The 14,796-nt window shown below is 41.7% G+C and overlaps 1 protein-coding gene across 2 annotated transcripts in view; it reads right to left on the bottom strand.

Annotated features, from left to right (window-relative positions):
• wu:fa25f02 (uncharacterized protein C11orf24) overlaps positions 1-12,551 on the bottom strand; it is a 151,161-nt gene extending 138,610 nt beyond the window's left edge. For both annotated transcript variants that reach the window (XM_039738946.1, XM_039738936.1), the window contains exon 1: positions 12,285-12,551. The gene's annotated coding sequence lies outside the window, so the exon portion shown is untranslated. The remainder of the gene's footprint in view (positions 1-12,284) is intronic.
• Between the last annotated feature and the right edge of the window lie 2,245 nt (positions 12,552-14,796).

Here is a 14,796-nt window from a genome sequence, read left to right as displayed (position 1 = left end):
AAGCCGTGCACGGCCTTAAGACAGAGACACTCGTGCAAGATGTACCAACTAGATGGAACTTCACTCTGGAGATGGTGAAGCGTGTGCGAAGAAACGAGCAACGACTAAGAGATTCAGTAGTCCTACATAAAACTAATGTGGTCATGCCAACATATGCTGAGCTGGAGAAATTTCAGAAGCTTAGAGGCATTGCTCGAGACCAGCAGGTAATACACACTTTTTTTTTTCCTAGCAATCTCACACACTGTCATTGAAAAAATGTGTGTCTCCGTCGATCATTAGTGGGAGTGTGGAGGAGGACTGTATTCAAAAATGTCTGGAGCACTATAAAGCAGAGCGTGTCATCAGCATGGAGGATTGTCCCCTAAAGTGGTGATCCACACATGCTCTGCCATACAAAGAGCTATCTTGCCTTGCTCGCAAGTACTTGGCAACACCTACCACATCAGTGCCTTGCGAGAGGTTGTTTTCACTCTCTGGGCATATTGTGCAGAAATAGCGAGCTGCCTTGTCCTCTGGAAATGTGACCAAATGTGTATGTTTAAGCAACTGGCTTGGTTTAATAAAATAGAAATAGTGTATTATTCATAATAATCCAAAAGGCCAACCTGCTGTTTCTGCTGAGAAATGAACTTGGCTAACTACATTAAAAATTTTGAATTGTATTCTGTTTATAAAATCCTGTTTCTGGAGTTTTTGTATGGCTTTTGAGTAAGATTTATTAAGCATTATTGAGAAATACATGGAGACTGCAGTATGAGACTATGTCTTAAATATGTCATCTGTTTTACAATATAAGCCCAATTGTTTGTTTTCTATGTTCAGCACTGCACAGCCCTAGAGTACGAGTGAATAAGGCCTCCTCACAGTTATGTCTTTATTTCCTCTTGTTCCAGTCACCTGGATATATGAAGTACATTTATATGCCATAATATTGTGTCCATTCTTCTTAATATAGTCTGATTGTGGTAAAATTTCAACATTTAAAAAAAAAAATAAAAAAAATAAAAAATTGAGATTAAATCACGATTAATTACACAAAGCAATCCAATTAATTGTGATTAAACTTTTTGATCGCTTGACAGCACTAATATATCTATCTATCTATATATCTATATATCAATCTAGATACATATTATACATCCATCTATCTATTTATTGTCCGAGAGATAAGCTCAGGGACAATTTTATAACTATTATACCTCGCGTCAGAGGGTGGTGCTGTTATTTTCTCTTCTGCCCTCTGCAGAAAAGATGAGTGCCAACTCCACAGTCTTGGTCATAGACATAGAATTACTAGACGCCACATGACCAGCAGTATCGTACATCAACATCGCCGCCATATTGCGAGTGGCACTGCTGTGGAGTGAAGTAGTGGATAAAGATGCCTCATGCATGTGCTGCTTGGGATTGTACAAACCGCTATACGCTCCAAACCAGATACCGGGGGATTGCATTTCATAGGTAAGGCTGAACACTTGTTTTGGTTATATTTGGCCATTAGAAAATCCCGTTTTATAATCTTAACACTCTAGGTCGCCTTACAATAAAATGAAACAACATTAGTAAAATTAAAACAAGAGAATGATCAATCAAAAAGCAATAATTAGCAAACAAAGACAACTGGCAGTAACAGTGCAAAATTCACAATTGGTATGTCAGTTTGAAAACATAAGTTTTGAGGGCAGTTTTAAAATGTGTCATTGAATCGAGCTGACAAATATGAGAGGGAAGAGAATTCCTGAGTCGACGAGCACAAGGAGAGACGCTCGAGCTCCCATAGCACTGAGTCTGATGTGCGGTACAGAAAGTCGAGCTGCAGATGAGGATCTGAGTGAGTGAGAGGAGTGCCAGTCTGGAGGAGATCAGTGAGGTTGTGGAGAGCTTTAAATGTTCAGAGTGGGATTGTGTGTCGTAGTCAGTAGTGAACAGGGAGCCAGTGAAGGTGACAGAGAATCGGTGTGACGTGTTCAGTGGATTTAGAACAGCAGGTTATCATCCTGGCAGCAGAAGTTGTAAGCGATGGATACGTTTTTGTGGAATGCCAGATAGAATAACATTACAGTAATCTACACGTGAGGTGACTCGGGCATTAACTGATACTTCAGTACTGTGTGGCGTAAGAACAGGACAAAGTCTAGAAATGTTTCAGAGATGGAAGAAGGCAGCCCGAGAAATGTTACTTATATGTGAGGAATTATTTAATTATAATTATTATTTAATAATTACCATTATTAGTGTATAAATGGATATAAATAATTGCATTTAAACGATTCGCCAAATTCTGTTGTATCAATACTAATAAAAGGCAAAGCCCTCACTGACTCACTGACTCATCACTAATTTTCCAACTTCCCGTGTAGGTAGAAGGATGAAATTTGGCAGGCTCATTCCTTATAGCTTACTTACAAAAGTTAAGCAGGTTTCATTTCAAAATTCTACATGTAATGGTCATAACGGTCAACAATGTCCACCATGTTGAACTTTCTTATTTATGGCCTCATCTTCACGAAATTTGGTAGGCGGCTTCCCTGTGTAACCGAAACCAATGTACATACTTATTTCGGTGGTATGACGCCACTGTCGGCCGCCATATTGAACTTCCCAATGTCACTAATTTTCCAACTTCCCGTATAGGTAGAAGGCTGAAATTTGTCAGGCTCATTCTTTACAGCTTACTTACAAAAGTTGGGCAGGTTTCATTTCGAAATTCTACTCGTAACGGTCATAACGGTCAACAACGTCCACCATGTTGAACTTTTTTATTCATGGCCCCATCTTCACGAAATTTGGTAGGCAGCTTCCCTCTAACGAAACCGATGTACATACTTATTTCGGTGGTACAACGCCACTGTCAGCCGCCATATTGAAGTTTCCAATGTCACTAATTCTCCAACTTCCCGTGTAGGTAGAAGGCTGAAATTTGGTACTTATTTCGGTTGTATGATGCCACTGTTGGCCGCCATATTGAACTTTTTAACAGTCTTTGTTACTTATGGGCCCATCTTCAAGAAATTTGGTACGCATGTTCCCAACGCTAACTGAATCCTACTTACGTACATATATACGTCCATAGCCTGCAGCTCGGTCACCGTGTGAGGCGTTGGGTCCCCCATCCCGACGCCTCCCACGTTGTTGGCTGCCTGCCTATATAAGGCTGTCCGTCGCTCCGGTCTCTACATTCCCTTCCTTGCTTCGCCACGGGATTCACGCTCTCCCTGCTGATACCTACAGCCTTTTTATTTAATCCACGGCTTCTCCGCTGTTTTATTGTTCGTTTATTACGATTATAGTTATTGTGTAGGTATTTTAGACTTACTTTACATTGTTCAGGTACCCATTTCCTTTATCGTTCCAACCGTACCTGCATTAACATGTCTATCGAGGTGATCACCATCGATCAAAGAACTGTCACTTACCGAATAGTTTCCATGCCCGGAGATGGCACCTGCCTTTTCCATTCTCTGTGTTACATATTGCACGGCCATATCAGGCTCACTCTTGATATCCAGAGGAACATTGTGTCTTATGTACTGAATGACTGGCACAGGTTCAAGGTGTGGACTGATGACGGTACAGGAGATAATTAGACTACACAGGAGCACTAGAAGAGTCAAATGCTTAAGCCCTTCACCTATGGATCTGCATGTGAGTTGATGGCTGCCGCCGAATTGTTTGGTTGTCACTTTCAAGTGTACCGAAATGGCCAAATATTTTACACCTTTCGACAACCGCCAATGCCTCTTAAACATCTTAGATTCACAGGTGACGATTTCAGTAGTGGACACTTTGATGTTTATGAATGTTTAAACTCTCAAAAGCTGGATGTGAAGTTATCGATGAAACCGGTTGTATACTTATGACGCTTGACAGATGCCGAATGTCACTTCAACACAAGTCCTACAAATACTGTCATCATTGAAACAAACCATGAAACTCAAACCGATTATGACAGCAGCAATCCAAGCTGTGAGATTTGAGACAAGATTACTGTTCACATGGCCGACTGTACGTTACATGCTCAAGAGTAAGCTCAGCGCACAGCTTGGTCAGATTACAACCAGAGGGCCGAACTCACAATGTGGTATACAAAGAGATCCTTAACAAATCATTATTGGCATATTTTCCCTCAGTTTAAAAAGGTTTACTTTTCTTCTTAATAAAAATTTTAAGGCAGTACTTCGCCGCTGTGAAGCGCGGGTATTTTGCTAGTGTATTATAAATGGATATAAATAATTGCATTTAAACGATTCACCACAATCTGTTGTATGTAAACGATCCTGTTTTAAACGTTATTGTTTTTTCCATCAGAAAACCCGGTTTCCACATCTACCTGTATTAGTTTAAATGGCACTTTTGCCACTTGCAATGGGGCGGACGCGCTGACGCATTATGAAGACTGGGAAACACAGTGAATGCGGCGTTTACCTATATATGTCTATGGTCTCGGGCGTCACTTTAGGCCTATGGCCTGCTAAACTCATCCTGTCCAGCTTACAGATGTCATAGCTGGCTCTAATGTCATCTTTAGTCTGAGTAAGACTTTTTTTTTTTGAGCATTGCAATCATTTCCTGTTTAGCCATAAAATATAAGAGGATCACTATGGTGCCCAAACTTTTTTTGACATTTCCCGTGTCTTCTTACAATATAAACATAAAAACACATTTATCTTTTTTTTAATGTTCTTAAAGAGCCAAAATTCTTCTTGGGCACAAAGGTCTATCTAATACAAGTAGAAATCACTCAGTGACAGATTTTACAATACAGTACAACCAGTTGACCTGTACAATAGTATAGAATCAAGTACAGCACATTAACTGATAACATATTTATTATGTGCACAAATAAAAGCAAAGTAAAACAAAAACAGCAAATTGAATCAAATAAACTAAGATTTCATTTGAAACTAAATACATTGGATCAAATGAAGTAATGATCGATACCCGAGTGGCTTAATGCATCTGCCCATGTTGACCTTCACAGATCTAGGAGTGAGCGAGTGTGCGTTTTATTTCTTTCTCTCGGTCTCATCAAGCATATCCTCTGATAGGGCAATTAATCCCGTTTAATTTAAACAATTTATACAGTAGTTACTTTTGGACAGAGGTCAAATGGTTTTTGAAAGATATGGTGAGAAGTTACTGAACCAAAAACCAAACAGGTCTGGAGCCTGTGACAAGGCAAACACACTGCAGCTTGTTTGAAGAAGATACGCACAGCAATAGCTTCCGAAAAAACTGACCTAGGTCACCACATTCAAGGCAAACACCTCAGAAACAGTTTGTTTTAAGATGTTCCATCTTTGCCTTTACATGGCTCAAAATAGCTTGGAGAATATTTTTGAATTTGAATTTTAATACATTTGCGCACAGACAGACACCAGGCTAAAACCAACTTTATTTGGTGGTTTGAACCGCGTAGAATCAGACTCTAAACTCAACATAATACTGAATTTGTGACCCCAACAACAAAATTCAATTTACATGGAAGTAAAAAAAAAAATTAAAAAATTAAAGAGTTCTATTTGCTACATGATAAATGCTTCAGTAAATATCCAACATAGAGACATCTGTGTCAAGATGTATGACTCAGAAGGAGATTTCACAAATGCGCTCCTCTGTGCATGGCTGCCAGCTTGCCTGACGAGTAGGAGGAGGCAGCCTGTCCCAAAACAGAGTGGCACCATTCTCTAGAGTACAATCAAGCAGTCTCATTTAATTAAAAATGCTGGCATTTCCTTCATTTATGTCACGTCCTTAATCATCATGATGAATACTAGAACAGCAAAACGGACTGAGGAGCTAACCGTCTTTAACATGACTCCAGTTTAATAAATGGTCTCGAGTCCCCAGTGATGATTAATTAGAAATGTTCAGTTCGGGTACATAAACATTTAAAACAAGTAATTATGGGTTGACAGTAGTCCACCTGTGACTAAGAAAATCACCATAATCTACTTGGGGTCTTTCCAGGGTGAGAATGAAACCTTTCTGCCTCTATTATAGATAACCAATTTCTTTGTTTTCAAGGAAGACTGTTCATCGTTACAAATCTTTTCAGTGATAACCCCCAAAGTTCACCGCGTTTACCTCTTATCCTATACACGTTTTTTTAAGCTCGAAAATTGCATTTTTTTTTTTTTTAAACTTTAAGACTTTTGGGGTTGTCTTCAAATGAATAGAACCAGGAAGCAGGTCTGTTTTTAAATACAAGTAGTACCCATGCATATGTATTTCAATTGTGATGTTAGGCAAAGATGGGCTGGCACGATCAGTTTCCCTGCTGGGAGGCTCTCATAAAGGATGGAGAACTTTGGCAGATGAGCATCCCAGTGGGGATGGTGGACGTTTCCTTTTCCCAGCTGGGATAACATAGCAGAAGGACAGAGGGCCGTTTGCCCAACCACCCCACCAGAGTATACCAAGGTGGCCGCATAACCTCTACTGGCGCTCTTGTGTACACACCTTGCAGGGCAACCCTAATCAGTTTTCTTGAGTGTCAGCAGCGGGAGATGTTGGGAGAGGACTTCTCCAATTAATGAAGGTTCTGCCCAACCCTGAAGTGAGTACTCAATGTAATATTCTGGCACTGGAGGAACTCCCAGGTGTGGTATAAAAGAATCTGCTCCACCTCATCCAGCCGGGTCTGAGTCAGGAGTGGAGTTGTAGGGAAAAGTTCACCTCAGAGGAACAATGAAGGAAGACAAATTAAATTTATTAGAATTATGCTTTTTGGAATATACAGTAAAGGAAAAAGACAATGAGAAGGTATTTTTGTTTAATACAAACAGATCACTTGAACCCAGGACTTGTGTCTGAGGGTTTTTTTTCTCTTCAGGGTTTTCAGACTCACCCTATTGACCAAACAGAATAAAAAAATTGACTTATTGCTCCAAACTCTATTTTTGTAATAACAAAAGCAGTTAAAAAAAATGCAGCTTGCAAGGTGAAGTTTGAACTTTACTGCAGATCTACAAACTTGACAAACCAAACTACAGCAGACTTAAGTCAATGTCACATTATGCGACTTTTAGTTGTGGGGTGGGGCATATCAGACTTGACAACTGCAGTTGGTGATCTGATCACCAGACCAAATCAATCTGAACATCTGAAGTAAAAATTAGCAACCATGTTCCAGCCTTCTAGCAGGCGTGCTTCCATCTTTCTCAAACAGCCAGTAGTGTACCGCCCGACGGATCCAGTGCTGCCCGAAGCGGTCAACAGGTATGGCAAGTTCAGTCACAATCTCTACCCTTCAGCTAACATTCTGTCGTGGTGCATAAAACACGAGATATCAGACAGACTAGCTGATCTTCTGTCTGGGAGGTCCAAAACACCCATGTTGCTGCCGCTACCATGGAGCAGACATAGTGCTTGGAGTTCTGCCTGAAGCATTTGGGTTTTGTCTCATCAGACTGGAGAATCTTTTTTCCACTGGAACTCAAAATCTCTTAAACTGTCTCTAAATTGGGACTGGCTTCCATCTAAGTCTCTCTACCATAAACCCCTGAATGACAGAGAACGGGGAGGACATGTCAGAAGGATGACCATCTCTGCAGAGAAATTCTGAACCTCTATTACACTGACCATCGAGTTCTTGGTTACCTCCCTAACCTAGACCCTTCTTGCCTGAAGGAAGAGTCCCAGTGCTTCCAAACTTCTACTCTTTCACAATTCTTGATGCCACTGTGCCCCTGGGAACAATCAAAACTTGAGAAGTTGTTTTCTCCCCTTGCCCCGATCTACGCCTCACCACAATTTCATCACGGAAGTTTGCAGAGTTTTCCTTGAACTACATAGTTTGGTTTTTCTGTCCCGACATGCAGTGTGAATTGCAGGACATCCTATGACTCGGAGTCCTGCCATGTGCAAATGTTCGCTGATGACACTGCTATTGTGGGCTGCATCAGGTGTGGGCAAGAGGAGGAGTACAGAAAGTTAATCAAAGACTTTGTTAAATGGTGCAACTCAAACCACTTACACCTTAACAACAGCAAGACCAAAGAGCTGGTGGTGGATTTGGGAGTGCAGCTGGATGACAAATTGGACTGGACTGCCAATGCTGATGCTCTATGTAAGAAAGGTCAGAGCAGACTATACTTTCTGAGAAGGTTGGCATCCTTCAACATCTGCAGTAAGATGCTGCAGATGTTCTACCAGATGGTTGTGGCGAGTGCCATCTTCTATGCGGTGGTGTGCTAGGGTGGCAGCATAAAGATGAAAGACGCCTCACGCCTGGACAAACTTGTTAAGAAGGCAGGCTCTATTGTAGAAGTAAAGTTGGACAGTTTAACATCTGTGGCAGAGTGACGGTCATTAAGCAAACTCCTGTCAATCATGAAGAATCCACTGCATCCACTGAACAGGATCATCTCCAGGCAGAGGAGCAGCTTCAGTGACAGACTTTTGTCACCGTCCTGCTCCACTGACAGACTGAGGAGACCCCACACTATGCGACTCTTCAATTCCACCCGGGGGAGTAAATGCTAACATTAATTTTATTTTTATTTTTTTCATTTTTATTACTATTTAATTTAATATTGTTTCTTTGTATCAGTATACTGCTGCTGGATTATGTGAATTTCCCCTTGGGATTAATAAAGTATCTATCTATCTATCTACTCTGTGTCAGACACGTGCACATGGGAGGCAGCTGAAGGCCTCACAAAGGGATAATTCCATGCCACGCTTTCAGTTCCAGGTTCAATGATGTTGCTTCCGGTTCTGGTCCTGATGACGTCACTTCCCTTGCCCGGCTTTATAACCACCATTTTTGCCTGTTATGATTGTTCTATTGTTAGACTACAGCCTGTTGAGACCTGTTCTATGCAACCAACCTTTCAATTTTGGCAGCCTAATTCAAGTACACGGACAGCTGCCCCCAAACCTCTTGCGGTGTCTGTCCAAACTTTTTACAACTGGTACACGTGTGCCTATTTATAAATGATGTCCAATCAATTCAATTTGTCACAAGCAGACTCCAATCAAGTTCTAGAAACATCAAGGACAATTAAAGCCAACAGGATGCACCTGAGCACAGGTTATAATAAATTTGTAAACCTTTCTGTAAACATGTTACCACTTTGTCGTTATGGGTTATTGAGTATAGACTGATGGGCAAAAATAGCAAATTTATCTTTTAATATTAAGGTGAAGGGGTCCTCCCAGGGTGGAGTTTGCATCTGAATAGTGTTTGAGGATGTCTGGGGGAGAAGAGAGATAAAGCACTGACTTTAAAATGTTTGAAGCGCCGCACAAAATGCAGATCACTTGACACTGGAGCAGCAACAATCCAGCAGCTGATCGAGCAAAAAGGAGGTAAAAAAACAACGGTTATTTGATTCCCAGTGCATCACCGTTAAAGAGGGGGTTTCAGAGGAGCGGCCGCGTCTCCTTTGGGTGCGTTCAGCCCCCCTCTTCACAATGGTGCCTAGTGCTTGCAGGGATCGGAGCCCCCTAGTGTCTGTGTGTGTACGTATACACACATATATATATATATTATATATATAAAAAATATATAATGGGCGCAGACCCACATCCGGTCCCTCACGGCGTCTATCTATATATATATATATATATATATATATATATATATATATATATATATATATATATACACAGTCAATTCCGGTTAATTGGACCAGCCGCTTATTCGGACCAAATCCTAAAGAACCGAAACAGATCATATAACATAAGCCTAATATTGTTTGCTTATTTGGACCAAAATTCCGTTTAATCGGACCAAAGAACGTGACAGAGAGTAAGAAAAAGAAGCCACAAGTCGTCCGCGGAAAGCAGATGTAAAGCGGGTCAGCGACATCAGGAGGATCCCTGGGCTACCCAGGAGAATTTATGCTTTTATCAAAGGTCAGGAAGTCGGAAAATTTATACCAAGTGCAAACAAGTGGGAGTGAACATACCTGCCCTTTCTTTCCTAAAACAGACCGCCCAGTAGCCGGCGACATGAAGTCGAGCGTAAACAAGTGCAGTGCGTGAACAGAATGTGTCAGATCACACTAGACGAGATCTTCAAACATTGACTGGAATTTGGTAATGTAACCTTTTTTATTGTGCTTCGCATGCTGAGTGTTGTGTAGATCATTTTGAAGAATTTGTAGATTTCTTTTTCAGTAAACAAAGATGTAAGCAACTGGACATGTACATGTACGTAGTTCTTGTTTGTACACTCGCCATACGCGTGTGCAGCACAATAAAAGTCATAATGACATTTTAATATGTTACTTATAGCACGTCCCATCTTGGTTGCACATGTATAGGGCCCATTTGTCTAATTGGACCAGCCGGTTATTAGGACCAAAATGATTGCGTCCCAATGTAGTCCGATTAACAGGAATCGGCTGTATTATATATCTATATATATATCTATATATATATATATATATCTATATATCTATATATCTATATATATATCTATATATATATATCTATATATCTCAATAAAATGCTCATTGCTCTGTTTCCACTACAATTCCAAATTGGATAAATAAGCCTTGTCCAGATTATTAATAATTACACCAATAAAAATAACACTCGAACAGAGTGACACTCTAAATGATAAGTTGAGCACTAAATTGTAAAGGAAAATGTACTCTTTAAAGCAATTCAAGTTCCCCATCATACTGGAGCTCCAAAACACAACCTACCCCAACAGAAGTAAGCATTGCACAGTAATATTCAACAATTGTTCCCAAACTCAGTCGTCAAGACCCCTGTGGCTGCAGGTTTTTGTTCCTCTCACCTTCCATTTTGAATTGGACCCCCGGCCTAATGAAGTGGGCTGCTATTTCCTGGTTTCTGTGTTTTGGGGTCAATGTAGAAATTGCACAATTAAGTTTAGTGCATTTTTATTAAAAATATACTAAGCAGTTATATGGGATTCTTTTCTTTTAACATTTTCATTCTGCTTTGCCAGGTGTTCCGATTATTTAACCCATTATTAACTAACTAGTGGGTCTGACCCTGAAGTGTCTAGTTGCAGCCTTTCATCATTTAGTGTTTGTCTGCTCTACTTGTTTTTAATTGTAATTATTCAGATACAAACAACACAGAAAAAGGACAAATTAATAGGAAATACAACAAAAGTGAGTTAAGCACTTAAAGCTACAGTAAAAACAGAAATATTTCTAATGGTCTTAAAAAATGTAACAATCCTCATATTCTGCATTCAGAAAAGATAAGAGAGAAAATGACCAGCTAATTAAAGGAGATCAAGTATTAACAATTATTCTCAATTATTATCACCAATTGTGACTCGTGATTGTGGGTGGAACGAAAACCTGCAGCCACACTTGGTCCCCAGGTCAAAGTTTGGAAACCACAAGTTTGAAAAGCCTAAGTACACATAACACGTGTATGTGTCATTCCTGCAAGTCATAAAGCCATTGCTGCCGCTGCTGGGTGACCCAGATGTATGTCACCCACATCCAGGCCACCGTTTTGCCGATTCAGCCTTCTTCCACCTCGGTTTACCAGTATGTCAATTCTACCCACCTTTGCCAATGACAGCAGACCAAACTCACTCCCATCTCTGCGGACATCAGCCATTTCTACCTTAACTAAATCTCTTTGAGATGCAACTAATTTCTGGCATTTTCTGAGCTGGAAGAAACAAACCCAGTCCTCGCCTGTCAGAGCTTGAAGGTGTCCCCCACTTAAACAAATACTAGCTAACCACACGTGTGCCCGAGATAAGCCACTTTTACCGTTGTTAGGGCAGAAAGATGAAGCCCACTTCTGCTTGGGGCTGCCGTGCGGCACTCATACTGTGCCCACTTCTGGCAAAGTTAGCTGCCACACACCTCTGCCAAACCAGTAAAGCCATTCTAGAGTACAGGAAGAGGGATGTCAAGCAAGACAGCCTACCTTTTATCGTACAAGAGAAGCGTGATTTAAAAATTCAAGGTGTCATAAGCAAAATGTTGCTTAAACTTTTTAAAAATTGTTACTAAAAAGATTTTGTTAGTGATGTCACGAGCAGACCTCATCATGCCCTCCTGGATGTACGCGATGCCTCGCGATTCACACCCGGACGCTTCTTTGACCAATTCACGCCGTCCCACACAATCTTCGAGTCTTTTTTTCAAAATCTCAACAGCTCGTAAACTTCTTAATGAAAAACAGCAGACCAAGAGTAGCCGAACAGCAAAGCAACTGCAATGACGGGGAAGACTCGAAGCCGAGCACCTCAAGAGGAGCGCCGCGACCGCCCGGTGATCTGCCTGCCCCACTTGGCTCACCTGCCCGCCCCATCCTTCGCTACTCACCACAGCTCCAGCTCCATCGCTTTAGCGTCTGGTTCGCATCACCGCACTGGATGTCAAATCTTCTGTATGAAGACGAAAGGCAAACGAATACGACAGACCAGCAGAGGGCAAAAAAAGAAATGAGAGTGAACTGGGTGGTTCGCCACGTCTCGTCTGACTAGCCGCCCCGAGGGCTCCGCTGGAAAGTTTTTCTCGCTTATGTGTTAGCGTGTGCTGTACGCACATGCCTACTCGCCAGGCTTGTCATTTTTGGAACAGGAACCAAAGGGCGAAGTTTTACGGAGAGCGGAACTGACGTCGCCTGGGCGGGGCCGCGGGAAGGACGCGTGACTGGGGAGCTGTGATTGCTGCGCGCGCACACGACAGCAGGCTTTCGCTACAGCGGATTGAAGTGCGCGCTTGACGTTAAGAAAGGTCCGACGTTTAATTTTATACTTTTTTTTGTCTTTTAACGTATTTCCTTATATGTAATAGAAAAACCATGAACTAAGTGGAGATTCTGTGGACTCTTTGCAAACTCCTTTAAAGAGATTGTTCACTGAATACTTTACAGGTTGAAAGTCTTCTCCCGGATATTCCGGCTTTTAAACGTCCGTTTTCTAGTTTTGCAATGTTTTCCTTGAATGTGAAAAAGAAAACAAACACATTTGTAATAAGATCCTTTTGTGTTTAACTATCTCAAACTACCTGGTGCTGCCCTGACTTCAGATATCTAGAACATCGGCATTTGATCCATCCATCCATCCATCCATTATCCAACACGCTATATCGTAACTACAGGGTCACGGGGGTCTGCTGGAGCCAATCCCAGCCAACACAGGGTGCAAAGCAGAAAAGAAACCCCGGGCAGGGTACCAGCCCACCGCAGGGCACGCACACACACACCCACACACACACACACACCCACACCAAGTACACACTAGGGACAATTTAGAATCGCCAATGCACCTTCTTCGGACTGTGGGAGGAAATGCAAACTCCACCCTGGGAGGACCCGGTAAGCGAACACAGATCTCCTAACTCCTAATGAAACATGCAAATGAAACATTAACTTCTCCTTCTTCTTCCTCCTCTTCATCTTTTCCCACTTCTATATGGGGTCGCTGTACTTGATCAGCCTTCCCCATACTTCTCTGTCCCACACCCTCTCCTCAGTCACTCTTTTCCTTTAGATCTTCTTTTACTTTATCTATCTACCTTCACTTTGGCCTCCCCTCGTTTCTCCTCCACTTTATTTTCATTCCCATCACTCTTTTGGCAAATCTTCATTGTCTGATCACGTCACATTTCCATACCACTTCGACCTCCTTTCCTGTCCTTTCTTAGATTTCTCCCCCACTTTTGTTGCTGTACCTCTGATGGTCTCATTTCTTATTTTATCCTTTTTACTTTCTCATATCTGAAGGATAGGGAAAATATGGTAATCGACCGAAGATTCGATGTCGAGATTTTGATGAATCTCCACGTTTTAGACCTCCCTGACTTTCTCATGTATGAAGTATAGTGTCCCGCAAGGCTCAGTACTCGGACCTTTACTGTTTTCACTTTACAGGCTTCGACTGGGATCTACCATTAGAAAACATAATGTTCATTTTCACTCGTATGTACAATACAATACCAATACTCACTCCTCATTTCCTACAGAAGAGTCAGACCTTGCATTTCCTTTCCTAGTGTTTAGTATTCCATTTCTATTACCTACTATACAATTTATTTTTGTAGAGCCCAAAATCACACAAGAAGTGCTGCAATGTGCCTTAACAGACCCTGCCTCTTGACAGCCCCCCAGCCTTCACTCTCTAAGAATACAAGGAAAAAAAAACCCTTGTAGGGGGAACAAAATGGAAGAAACCTTGGGAAAGGCAATTCAAAGAGCCCCCTTTCAAGGTAGGTTGGGCGTGCAGTGGATGTCAAAGAAAGGGTAAATACAACACAATACACAGAACAGAACACAAAAATCTTCAATACAGTATAAAAATAGGCAGGGCGCCAGCCCACCGCTGGGCACACACCCACACCAAGGACAATTTAGGATCGCCAATGCACCTAACTTGCATGTCTTTGGACTGTGGGATGAAAACTCACTCAGACACGGGGAGAACATACAAACTCCATGCAGGGAGGACTCAGAAAGCAAACCCATGTCTCTTAACTGCAAGGCAGCAGCGCTACCCACTGTGCCACCATGCCGCCCACATAAGTAATATGATAGATATAATTTATTACTCACCCTCATCTATTCTGTTTCTCTTCTCAGTACTCAAATGTGGCACTTGGTGCCACTGCCCACCTGCCAAGTTGTCTGCCTGCATAAAGTAAAGTCAGCTCTGATGGAGGTTTGCTGGAATCATCGGGTAGAGGGGTCCTTTCATCGGATTGGCTGGCCCAGCTTTGACTCAGCTGTGGAATGGCCAATAGGGGGAGGCAGCTAGATGGCTGAGGTTTCCAGGACTCACTTAACAAATCCAAGTCCTATTATGGGATATCATCTACTGCTGAATTCTGCTCTGTA

The sequence above is a fragment of the Polypterus senegalus genome, chromosome 1 (assembly GCF_016835505.1).
Source record: "Polypterus senegalus isolate Bchr_013 chromosome 1, ASM1683550v1, whole genome shotgun sequence".
In the NCBI taxonomy this organism is placed as follows: domain Eukaryota; kingdom Metazoa; phylum Chordata; class Cladistia; order Polypteriformes; family Polypteridae; genus Polypterus; species Polypterus senegalus.
This window is presented reverse-complemented; position numbering and strand designations above follow the sequence as displayed.